Here is an 11,461-nt window from a genome sequence, read left to right as displayed (position 1 = left end):
TTAAACACATGATAACTTTTTTTTGAGACAGAGTCTCACTCTGTCACCCAGGCTGGAGTGCAGTGGTGCAATCTTTGCTCATTGCGATCTCTGCCTCCCAGGTTCAAGCAATTCTCCTGCCTTAGCCTCCTGAGCAGCTGGGACTACAGTTGTGCACCACCACACCTGGCTAGTTTTTGTATTTTAATAGAGAATTTCACCATGTTGCCATGTTGCCCAGGTTGGTCTTGAACTTCTGACCTCAGTGTGATCCATCTGCTTCAGCGTCCCAGAGTGCTGGTATTACAGGAGTGAGCCACCATGCCATGCCCAGCCTAGACTGATGACAACTTAAATACTGACTGCATCAACACACAAGTAAAAATAAAATGGATAAAAACTCTATATTTTAACTTTATCACTGTGCTTTTGAACATTTTGTGATTTCTATTTATATCGTATTTTACTGTCTGTAGCCTCAGAAATTGTAGTTATTTTTTATAGGTTTATTTTTTCTTTTTCTGCTTAGAGAGGAGCAGTTTATACATCATAATTACAGTGTTATAATACTCTGTGTTTTTCAGTGTACTTTTACTGGTGAGTTTTTAAATGTCAGATGATTTATTATTGCTCATTAACATCCTTTTCTCTTTGAAGATTTTCCTTTAGGACAGTTTTGATGTTGAGAAAATCCCTCAGCTTTGTTTTTCAGGAAAGTCTTTGTCTTTATTTTTTTCTTTTTCTTTTTTTTTTTTGCACACACCACCATGGCCAGCTAATTTTCGTATTTTTATTTATTTTTTATTCTAATTTTTAAAATTATACTTTAAAGTTCTGGGGTACATATGCAGATTGTGCAGGTTTGTTACATAGGTATACACGTGCCATGTTGGTGGTTTGCTGCATCCATCACTCTGTCATCTACATTAGGTAATTCTCCTAATGCCATCCCTCCCCAACTCCCTCACCTCTTGCTATTCCTCCCCTCGCCCCCCACCCCCATGTTTGAAGTATATATTCACTGGATATACTCTTCAAGAAAAGCGTTGTTTTTTCTTTCATCATTATAAGTCTGTCATTTCTCTTTCTGCTGGCCTATAAGTGTTCCACTGATATGACTGCTGCCAGTCATACTGGAGCTCAATTGCATGTTATTTTCTTCTTTTCTCTTGCTTCTTTCAGGATCCTTTCTTTGTCTTTGACCTTTGGAAGTTTGATTATTAAATGCCTTAATGTGGTCTTATTTGGGTTAAAGCTGATTTGAGTTCTACAACCTTCTCGTGCTTCAATGTTGATATTCTTGTATGGGTTTAGGTAGTTCAAGTTAGTTATTATTTTGAGTAAACTTTTTAAATGTTTTTCTCTTTCTTCTTTTTAAGATCACTAGTTCTCAGATTTTTCCCTTTAACAGTATTTTTCTAGATTCTCTAGGTGTTCCTTTTATATTCTTTTTGCTTTTGTCTCCTCTGACTGTATTTTCAAATAGCTTGTTTTCGAGCTCATAAATTCTTTCTTCCATTTGATTAATTCTTCTTTAAGAGACTGATGCATTCCTCAGTATGTCCATTACACATTTCAACTCCAGAATTTCTGCTTATTTTTAATTACTTTATCTCTTTGCTAACTTTATCCGATAAAGTTTTATTATTTTCTCTGTGTTATCTTTAATTTTGTTGAGTTTTCTCAGTGCAGCTATTTTGAATTCTCTGTCTGATAGATCACATGTGTTTGTCTCCCCAGGATTGGTTACTGGTGACTTATTTAGTTCATTTGGCGAGGTTATGTTTTTATGGATGGTTTTGATGCTTGTGGACATTTGTTGGTGTCTGGGCATTAAACAATTAAGTATTTATTGTAGTCTTTGTAGTCAGGGCTTATTTGTACTCTTCCTTCTTGAAATTGTTTTCCAGACATTTAAAGGGACTTTGGTGTTGTGATCTAAGCCACATCTGCATTAGGGAGCACCCAAGCCCAGTAAGGCTGTAGTTCTTGCAGACTTGTTGAAGTACCCCCTTGGTGGTCTTGGAAAATATCCAGAAAAATTCTGAGGATTGCTAGACAGAGACTCTTGTTTTCTTCCCTCAATTTCTCCCAAACAAATGGAGTATCTCTCTCTGTGTTGAGCCACCTGGATATGGGAGTTGGGTGACACAAGCACCCCTATGACCACCACCACTGAAACTGTGCTGGGTAAGACCTGTAGTGAGCTCTGTATTGGGTCTTGCCCAAGGCCTGCTGTAACCACGACCTGGCTACCGCATGTTTGTTTTAGGCTGTAGGGCTCTACAATCAGCAGGGGACAAATCCATCCAGGCTTGTGTCCTTCCCTTTAGGGCTGTGAATTCTTCCTGGCCTTGGACGGGTCTAGAAATGCCATTTGGGAGCCAGGACCCAGAGTAAAATACCTTAAAAGTCTACATGGTGCTCTACTGTACTGCTGCTGAACTGAACCTTATGAAACTCTCATTCATTCTCTGAGGAATTTGGACTAGAATATCTCTAATGTCTCCTCCAGCTCTGTCATAGAGATTAAGTGTGTCCCACTCTTCCCACACCCCTTTCCATGAGCAGAGAAGCTTCACTTCATGGCCACCACCATGACAGAGTCATGGGGAGTACTGCCAGTGTACTACCAACTTTCACTTAAAGCCCAAGATCTCTTAAGTCAGATTGTTGTGGATGCTTCTTGGTCTTAAGAGTCACCTTTCAGGGTGGTGGGCTCCCCTCTGGCCCAGGGCAGGTCAATAAATGCTGACAAATAGCCAAGGCCTGGAATCAGTGACCCCAAGAGTCTGCTTTGTGTTCTACCCCACTGTGTGCAAGCCGGTATTAGATTTTTTATTCTTTTGAAGTTGCTTTATTTTTGTAGATAGTTGTTAAATTTTGTATACCTGAAAGGGGGGCAATTGGTGGAAGCTTCTATTTGGCCACTTTGCTCTGACCACAGCCAGAGTCACTCTTTGATGAGGCAGCAGGGGAATAAATAGGTTAACTTAGGATTTGCTAATTGCCTCAGTAATATAGATTTGTTATTGATCTTTTATTGTCTATTGTATTTATTGATGACAATTTTATTTTTCTCTGTTCTTGTTTTTACTTGTAGATAAAAGAAATATTTTACTCTACTCTTCAAAACAAACAAACCTATCCACTTTGAGACATTGTGATATTTTGGAAAGAAAATCTGACCAGGATTCAGATATATAATCTTTATTCTTGAATTGTGTGTTCTTACACAACTCTCATCCATTATCTGATAAAATTGGACTAGAACACCTCTAATGTCTCCTACAGCTCTGTTACTGTGAAGCTAGTCCAATGACTCTTATTTTTTTCCCTTCTTCATTTTATTTATAATATTCTGATTATTTTAATCTGTCAACCCATGGTTCTGGGCAGACAAAAAAAAAAAAAAAACAGGTGCACCCCCTTGGATAAGATGGAGTGTCTTTAGGTGGCTCTAGTAAAATGAAAATAAATAATAGAATTAAATTATGAAGAGTAACATTTATAGTCATTATCATTCATGAGGTACAGAAATGTGTGACTTGTTTAGGAGGAGGCAAGAAAAATTCTGGAACTTGAACACAAATATGAGCATCCACACAAGGCGTCACCAGGCTGGATAGACAATTTAGGATGGGCCTGGTTTGGCAAATTTGGTGATTGTGGTAAGGGTAAAAATGGGAAAGCATAGAGGCAAAATATCTATGGGATATCTGTGACAAGAAATGGGTAGCTACTTAGAAATCTTCCTCAATAAAAAAGTGATAATGAACTGAGCATCTTCTGTGCACAAGGTATGTGACATTCATTGTGCCAACTTGATCCTTAGAATAACCTTGTTAAATTGTTGTTACTAGGCTTATTTTATAAAAGGAAAAAATCAAAGATCAGAAAAGTTAAGCAAAATACCCATGTTCAGGCAGCTAGTATGTGGTAGAGCTGGGATTTGCATTCAGATCTATCTGACTCCAAACCCCTCTTCTTAATCTTTTTCTAAACTGCAACTCTGCATTAATAGGTACAAAATAAAGACAGAAGAAGTAGAGTTATAAGTGGAATCAGAATAGAATAAGAGTTCAGAGTATGGACTTTGGAGTCAGACTATCCGAAGTGGCATTCCTGATGCAAGCAGGCAAGTCATTCAAACTCTTTGATACTCAGTTTCTTCATTTATGAAATGGAGAGGTTAATATCAATTTCAAGGATTATTGTGAGAATTAAATGGGTTAATCTACGTAAATTTGGAGGCACGATAAATATTAAACAATGAAATAATAATAATGAATATTAACTAATGAAAGAACTAGATCCCAGGAAACATTTCCATTTTAAATGACTAAGATACAATGAGCCCCAAAGGAATATTTTTCCACTTAACAATTGTGATTTGAGTCAATTCTTACGTAAAGTCGTGGGTGGCAATTGTCAATGAATGCTTCATTTTAAGAAGTATTTTTTTAAAATCTGAACCTTCTTAAACATTAACAGTGTGGTTCTTGTTATTTATTTATTTGTTTATTTATGATACTTTAAGTTCTGGGGTACATGTGCAGATCGTGCAGATTTGTTAATAGGTATATATGTGTCATGGTAGTGGTTTGCTGCATCCATCACCTTGTCATCTACATTAGGTATTTCTCCTAATGCTATCCCTCCTCAATCCCCCCACCCCCTGCTATTCCTTCCCCAGTTTCCCACCCCCCAGGCCCCAGTGTGTGATGTTCCCCTCCCTGTGTCCTTGTGCTCTCATTGTTCGACACTAACTTATGAGTGAGAACATGAAGTATTTGGTTTTCTGTTTCTGGAATACTCTGCAGTCATAAAGCAAAGATGAGTTCATGTCCTTTGCAGGTACATGGACAAAACTAGAAACCACCATTCTTGTACTTTTTTATTACAATAGAACCAATCAAAATCTATGTGCCTTTTGTCTTATTGATCATATTAAATGATAAATTTAGACAAGTGACTGTCCTAATAACTAAAAAAAAAAAAAAAGTTGAACTGCTAACGTACAAATATAGCATGAGGTTCATTTTAAAAATCAGAAGAACAATCTTCTATAGATCAACTCCGTTGAGATTTTTCACTTGTCCTCCAGACAGCTTCATGGTGAAAACCTGGTTTTCACCATGAAGACTTAGCCTCCAAAATGTTTTCATTTACTGTAATTCACTTTCTATTAACTTTAGAAAGGACTAATTGCAATATGTCCTGGAAAGACAAGAAAGAAGTCACTTTAATTCTGCTGAAGTTGAGATTCTGTGTGTTTGATTTCTTCCAACCTCTTCAAAGAGTACTAAAGGAGTCCTGAGAGTAAGAGAATTCCCCTTTTCATGTGAGAACAAACTTCTGCCTCTAAACTGAGTGTGCTGAATCTCTCAAATTTTTCCAGCATTGGCTTGTGATCTGAGTTACATGCTCAGTGAGACAAGGCAGGACTTTAACAGGAAAACTTTAAAGTCTGAGTGTGTTTACCTTTCATTTTGGTGACTTTGATGTTTGATTTATATTCAATTGACCAAAGTTTTACTGACCTCATTAATCTTGCTTCTTCTCAGAACCGATTCCTCATAGAAACTAAGATCTGTATATCCTCATTTTTTTTTTGTCTGAGTGGGCAAGAAGTGTGTGAAGCTGAATGTTTGTTTCCATTTCACACCTTTCTAGACATTTATTAATTAAAGGCAGTTGTTGCTAACTAGGGACAGTTTGAATCAACCCCAGTGTTTAGAAGGGATTCCATGAAAAAAGAGTAGCATTAAATTTTTTCTAGTCAGGTAGACAGGCTGGCCTATCTCATTCCACCCTCTGATTTCTGCTGCTTCTCCTCATAATCCACTTTACATCTAGACAGTACAGAGGTATGGGAAGTATTACAGTTAAATGCACTCCTCCTCCTCTACTGTGTATTTTCTAACCTAAATTATAGGGAAAGAGAATCAAGAACATTGTTTTACCTGTTATCATTCTACTTTTCATTGCATTTCTTAAACAGAAATCATTAGGTCATTTTCAGAGTCATTAGAGTAGATTAAATTTTTTACTCCTCACAGGGTCAGCACTGTCATAGGGCCTGAGAAGAAAAATAATTTTGGTCCTGTTTCCTATAATTAAAGTGGGAAAAATGAGACAGACATACAGACATATACAAATCAGGCAGTAAATCATTAAAATGTTAATTAAGTATTGACCACAATAAGTAGAGTTGGTTGGAATGAATGGAGAGCTCAATTTAGAATAGTTAGAAAAGTGATATTGTTTGGCTGTGTCCCCACTCAAATTATATCTTGAATTATAGTTTCCATAATCCTCATGTGTTGTGTGAGTGACCAGGTAGGAGGTAATTGAATCATGGGGGTGATTATCTCCATGCTGTTATTGTAATAGTGAGTTCTCATAAGATGTAATGGTTTTATAAATGTATTTCCTTCCTTTTGTTTGGCACTTCTGCTTGCTGCCATCATATGAAGAAAGATGTGCTTGCTTCTTTTGTCATAATTGTAAGTTTCCTGAGGCCTCCTGAGCCATGCTGGACTGTAAGTTAATTAAACATCTTTCCTTTATAAATTACCCAGTCTTGGTTATATCTTTATTAGCAGTGTGAAAACAAACTTATATAGTAAATTGGTACCACAGAGAATGGGGTACTGCTGTATAGATGCCCAAAAATGGAGAAGTGACTTTGGAACTGGGTAACAGGCAGAGGTTGGAATGGTTTAGAGGGCTTAAAAAAGAGAGAGGAAAATATGAGAAAGTTTGGAACTTCTTAGAAACTTGTTGAATGTCTTTGACCAAAATGCTGATGGTAATATGGACCATGAAGTCCAGGATGAGGTGGTCTCAGATGTAGAGGAGGAAGTTGTTGGGAACTGGAGTAAAGGTCACTCTTACAATCCAAAGAGACTGGTGGCATTCTGCTTCTGCCCTAGAGATCTGTGGAACTTTGGACTTCAGAAATAATTTAGGTTATCGGGTGGAAGAAATTTTTAAGCAGCAAAATGTTCAAGAGGAAGTGGAGCATAAAACTTTGGAAAATTTGCACACTGATGATGTTACCAAAAACAAATCACATTTTCTGGGAAGAGTTTCAAGATCACTGCAGAAATTTGCATAAGCAATGAGGAGGTGAATGTTAATCACCAAGACGATGGAAAAAATGTCTCTAGGGCATGTCAGAGACCTTTGTGGTAGTCCCTCCCATCACAGACCCAGAGGCCTAGAAGGAAAAAAATGATTTTGTGGGCCAGGCCTAGGTCTCCCTTGCTGTGTGCAGCCTAGGGACTTATTGCCATGCATCCTAGCCACTGCAGCCATGGCTAAAAGGGGCCAAGGTACAGCTTAGGCTGTGATTTCAGAGGGTGCAAACCCCAAGCCTTGGCAGCTTCTATGTGGTGTTGGGCCTGCAGCTTCACAGAAGTCAAGAATTGAGGTTTGGAAACCACCTAGATTTCAGAGTATATATGGAAATGCCTGAATGCCCAGGAAGAAATTTGCTGCAGGGGCAGAGCCCTTATGGAGAATCTCTGCTAGGGCAGTGCAGAAGGGAAATGTGGGATTTGAGACCTCGCATAGAGTACCTCCTGGGGCACTGCCTGGTGGAGTTGTGAGAAGAAGGCCACCATCTTCCAGACACTAGAATGGTAGACCCACCAACAACTTGCACTGTGCACCTGGAAAAGCTGTGGACATTCAACACCACCCATGAAAACAGAGGAGGGGGTGGCTATACACTTCAAGCCAGAGGGATGAAGCTGCCCAAGATTGTAGGATCCCATCTCTTGCATCAGTGTGTCCTGGATGTGAGACATAAAATCAAAGATTATTTTGGAACTTTAACGTTTAATGACTGTCCTTTTGGATTTCAGACTTGCGTGGGGCCTGTAGCTCCTTCATTTTGGCCAATTTCTCTTATTTGGAATAGGTGTATTTTCCCAATGACTGTACCGCCATTTTATCTAGAATATATCTAACTTGCTTTTGATTTTGCAGGCTTATAGGCAGAAGGGACTTGCCTTGTGTCAAATGAGACTTTGAACTTTGACATTTGGGTTAATGCTGTAATGAGTTAAGACTTTGGGGGACTGTTGGAAGAGCATAATTATGTTTTGAAATGTGAGGACATGAGATTTGGGAGGGGCTAGGAGCAGAACAATATGGTTTGACTGTGATCACCCCCAAATCTCATCTTGAATTGTAGTTTCTATAAACCTCATGTGTTGTGGAAGGGACCTGGTGGGCAGTAAGTGAATCATGGGGTCACTTAACTTCATGCAGTTCTTGTGCTAGTGAGTGAGTTCTCATTAAATCTGATGGTTTAATAGAAGGCTCTTCCCCCGCTTGCTCAGGACTTCTACTTGGTGCTGCCATGTAAAGAAAGATGTTTGCTCTTCCTTCCACCATTGTTGTAAGTTTCCTGAGGTCTTTCCAGTCATGCTGAACTGTGAGTCAATTAAACCTCTTTCCTTCATAAATTACCCAGTCTCAGGTATGTCTTTATTAGCAGCATGAGAATGAAGTAATACAAAAAGGCTTAATAGTGGAAGGTAATGGTATCTTAAGTATGGGTAGAAGTTGGATAGATGATGATTAAATTAGGTAGGGATATGGAAAGATTCATAATATGAACAAAAACCTGAAGGTAATCAAACAGATGTGTATAGGACTATGAGGAGACCACCCTGGGAGGAGAAGTACTGAGGTGACAATCTTACATACACTACAATGAGGTATTCTACATTGGATAAAGTCAGATGAATAGAAATGTCTATAAACCTTGTTAAAATACAGACTGCTGATCTCCACTCTTAGAGTATCGATTTGGTAGGTCTGAGTAGGACCAGAAAATTTGCATTTCCAAATACCAAGAGACTCTGATGCTGCTGGTGTTTGAGAATTACTAATCTAATTCAAAGAACCTTGAAACAAATGCAATATCTTGTCATTATTTTTTCAACCACAATGAAAATCTAAAAGATTAAAGCAGGCTGCCTATGGAACTGTCAATCTATCAGTATCCAAACATATTTTTGTAGCTGCCATTTCTTCAAATGAGAAGTGCCAGTTTTAGGGAGAAAATTTGCAAGTGTATGCTTGGCTGCAATGGTGAAATAACATGACTTAGCAGGTCAATCAGGCTTCAATCCTAAGTTTTCCAAGGTATTTTGGAAAAAATTAGTAAAAATATATAATTATTCTCCTTTTTCTGGTAGATTTACAACGTTGGATTGATAACTGGTATAGTGGAATTTCTTCAGCAGTGTTCAATCTTGCACTCTGTAATTTCAATTGCTATACTTCTAGATGGGACATCACAGCTCTGGCAGAATTAATAGCACCCATAAAAACTACATCATAAATATGCAGTCACTTAGCTCAAGGGAAAGACTTCAACAGGGTAGATTCTGCAAAGAAATTCATCCAGAACCAGTGTTTCTGCTGAGCTGATCTATTGAAAGGACTCATTAAATGGTGTCCATTCTGTATGAATGCCAACATATTTACTCTTGTGCTTGTAAAAAGAGACCTTAATGATGAATCTATTCCTGAATTAAACCTAGGTAAACATTTATTCTGGAAACTTCTTAAACATACTTGTTTTTCTAAATCTGAATCAGTGAGAGAACAATCATGAGAATTCAGAAACTTTGACTCCCAGGTTTGTACTCAGTACATTAATGTTTTTCTCACCACCTTTATTTTCTCCCTTTTTGGAAAAAATAATCTTTACATTTTCTGAGATAAATTGATAACTCAGAAATTTAGCCTTTTTGGAGTTCATACCTGATAATCAGGTCTGTGCATAGGGTAGGACAAGTGAAAAACAGCCTTAGGCTATACAGCCAGGCATAAGTGATACTAAATGAGAGAATCCAGAGATAAACTACATAGGGAGAATTTGCTGGAGCTAGACATGAATGCTTCTGTGATTTCCTTAGTCATCTGGCATTAGGACTCTCTGAAAGATAACATGAATCACCTTACTGAGCCAATAGTCACCTCACATTTTGCTTTCCATTTTCTGTATCTTCAATATATTTGTTTGGAACAGACAATATCTTTAGTACTTTGCACTAAACTAGGTTTTTCTATTTTCTCCATCTGTTTCCTTGCAATATACCTATCCATTCATTTCTTTATTGGATGGGTATTTTTGAAGATGTAGTTCAATCTAGTATGGAATTTTTTGGACAGGTGGATAGAAGACCAGGGTTCAAGTACTGGCTTTGCCACTAGTTGTGTGACCTTAAAAGACAGACTTGCACAATTATATGGCTCAGTGGTTCCTAAAGTGTGAAATGTGCAACACTAATAGGTTTGTAAGTTGATTATAGTTGGCATATGAAGGAATACTTTTAATTTGAATATTAATTTGAGCATGTCTTCAACTAATATTATAAAAGCTATCTTGCCCTGCCTGACACCAATACCCATACATGTACTCTAGAGTTTGGGAACTGAACTGTCCTGCACACTTCCAATGGTACCTGAGTGCACCATCTCGGGGACTGAGGAAGACTGAACCATCTCTAACCCCTACCACTGGTGCCTATGCACATTATCTGGGAACCTGGGGACTGACCCACTCCACCCACCAGTGCCCAAATACATTATCAAGAGCCTGATGACAGACCTGTTCTGTCCACCACCACTTTTGCTGGCACCCAGCACCCAAGCACACAATCTGGGAGCCTGTGGACTGACCTGCCCTATCTGCCCCAGCTGATGCCTATGCATACATCAGGGAGACTAAAGGCAGATCTGCCTTGCCTGATGCCACCACCTCTAGTGCCCAAGGATCACCCCACCTAATGTCCCCATCCCCAGAAAAGCCTTACAACAGCATCCATCAACAACCACAGTGTAAGATACTTCAGAACTTAAAAACACAACTGATGCTGATTAAAAGAAATCATACAGAGAGTACACTACTTTACCCACCCAGGATCAGAGTCAAATATATTTCTACCCATCCAACATGAAAGATACATCTATAGAAAAATGTCTTTCTCTATGAAAGTAACACATAAAATTGGAAGAAGTGAGTATTACACCAGATGCACAGACATCAAAGCAAGAACAAAAGAAACAAGGAAAAGCAAAGAAACATGATTTCTCCAAAGAACACAGTAATTCTCTGGTAGCAGGCTCCAAAGAAAAGAATATTTATAAAATACTTGAAAAACAGCATTAAAAATACTGGTACTAAAGAAATGCTATAAGAAAGGATAGAACACAGATAAGAAATACAAAGAAATGAAAATCAGGAAACAATTCATGATTTGAATGAGAAATTCAAAAAACAACGAAATACAAATTCTAAAACTGAAGTATTCATGGATGAAAATAAAAATACAATCAAGACCTTCAACAATAAACTAGATAGAAGAATTTCTGAATTTCAAGTCATGTCTTCGGAAACCACTCAGTTGGACAAGAAAAACACACACATAAAAAAAATGATGAAAAGAATGTA

This window comes from Aotus nancymaae, unplaced genomic scaffold (assembly GCF_030222135.1).
Source record: "Aotus nancymaae isolate 86718 unplaced genomic scaffold, 86718_ANA_hifiasm-v0.15.2.pri h1tg000004l, whole genome shotgun sequence".
Taxonomy (NCBI): Eukaryota; Metazoa; Chordata; class Mammalia; order Primates; family Aotidae; genus Aotus; species Aotus nancymaae.
This window is presented reverse-complemented; position numbering follows the sequence as displayed.